This window comes from Gossypium raimondii, chromosome 2 (assembly GCF_025698545.1).
Source record: "Gossypium raimondii isolate GPD5lz chromosome 2, ASM2569854v1, whole genome shotgun sequence".
Taxonomy (NCBI): Eukaryota; Viridiplantae; Streptophyta; class Magnoliopsida; order Malvales; family Malvaceae; genus Gossypium; species Gossypium raimondii.
In genome coordinates, this window is record NC_068566.1 from 25,258,792 (window position 1) to 25,260,973 (window position 2,182).

The following is a 2,182-nucleotide window of genomic DNA, read 5'->3' on the forward strand; positions in this document are numbered from 1 at the left end:
ATCAATCAAACAAGCCTGAAGCAACTTCACAGAGAGGTAGATGATCTAGAAACGCTAGGAACACTACTCTCAGTCAATGGAAAAATAGTGAGTTGAACGAACCGTCTGAAGCGAGAACACCAGCTAGAGCCTATGCAATCAAAGCTCGTGAGGAAGCTACTGTCCTCAATGTTATTGCGTGTACTTTTTCTCTCTTGTATTGATTGATCTTGGATCAACTCACTTGTATATATGCACTGCATTAGTAGACAAAGAGCAATTACTTGTTGAATTTACTGAATATATATCAAAGTTACGAATCCACTGGGTCAGTGTGTTTTAGTTAATCAAATATGTAAATCATGTCCACTAAAAGTTATTGTTTACGATTTTCCCACTAGTTTGATGTTGTTAGCTTTTGATGATTTTGATATCATTCTGGGAATGGATTGGCTGTTTAAGCATGATACAATAGTGAGTTGCCGAAGGAAGCAAGTTAGTTTGGAACGTCCGAATAGTGAATTTATTTGTGTTAGGACAGATGGGGTTGATTGTATTACAAATGTAATTTTAGCATTGTTAGCTCAAAGAGTGATTAAAAAGGGATGTGAAGCTTATTTAGCCTACGTTCTTGATTCGAAAGTAGCAGAGTCAAAAATTGAGCAACTACCGATAGTAAAACAGTATGCACATATTTTTCCTGAAGAACTGTCCTGGTTGGCCCCAACTCGAAAAGTAAAATTTATGATCGAACTTGTGCCTGGAACGACTCTAATTTCGATAACACCATATAGGATGGCTCTTACAGAACTGAAAGAATTAAAAGTGCAGTTTTAAGAGTTATTAGACCATGGATTTATTTGACCGAGCGAGTCACCTTGGGCTGCTCCAGTTTTGTTTATGAAGAAGAAAGATGGGTTAATGAGACTATGAATAGATTATCGACAGCTGAATAGAGCTACCATCAAGAATAAATACTCGTTACCTCGTTTTAATGATTTTTTCGATCAATTAAAAGGAGCTACAATGTTTTCAAAGATTGACTTATGATTCAGATATTATCAGCTACGAGTTAAAGAGCAAGATGTACCAAAAATTACATTCAAAACTAGATATAGTCACTATTAATTTCTAGTGAAGCTATTTGGTTTGACCAATGCTACTGCGACATTCATGGATTTGATGAATCGGGTATTTTAGCCATATTTAGATCAATTTGTTCTGGGACATGTTATATCTACGGATAGAATTAGGGTTGATCTGAATAAAGTTTCTACGATTGTTGAATGGAAAGTTGCGAAGAACGTTTCTGAAGTCTAAAGTTTCTTAGGATTAGCCGGATACTATCGATGATTTGTGGAAAGTTGGTTGATCATTGCTTCACCTATGACCAGGTTCTTACAGAAAAACATTAAATTTGTTGGGTTTGATAAACGTCAACAAAGTTTTGATAAACTAAAAAGTATGTAAATAGAGGCTCTAGTATTAACTCAGCCTAAATCTGGAATGGCATATGTTGTTTTTAGTGATGCATCTCTCAATTGTTTAGGTTATGTGTTAATGTAGACAAGGAAAGTAGTAGCTTATGCTTCTCGACAGTTAAAGCCGAATGAAAGAAATTATCCTACTCATGATCTTGAGCTGGCCACTATTGTCTTCGCTTTGAAGAAATGGAGGCATTATACGGTGAAAAATGTCATGTGTATACTGATCACAAAAGCTTAAAATATTTAATGACCCAGAAAGAATTGAATCTAAGACAGCAATGTTGGTTAGAGCTATTGAAAGATTATGATTTGGTTATTGATTACCATTCGAAAAAGCCTACTGTAGTTGCGGATGCACTTAGTAGAAAATCATCACTATTTGTACTTCGTGCGTTGAACGCTCATTTAGCTTTAAATGCTGATGATTCTGTACTGGCGGAATTACAGACTAAACCCTTGTTTCTACAAAGAATTTGGGAATTGCAAAATGGTGATCCGAAGTTGATAATGAAATGAAACTTGGTTTGGGATAATTTGACTATTGAATACAGTATTGGTGATGATGGTATATTGTTTTATTGCGATAGAATTTGCATTCCAGAAAATTTAGATTTGAAACATGATATTCTATCAGAGGCTCACAACAGTACTTATTTTATTCATCTGGGTAGCACGGGAATTTATTGTGATTTGAAATAGATGTATTGGTTGCCAGG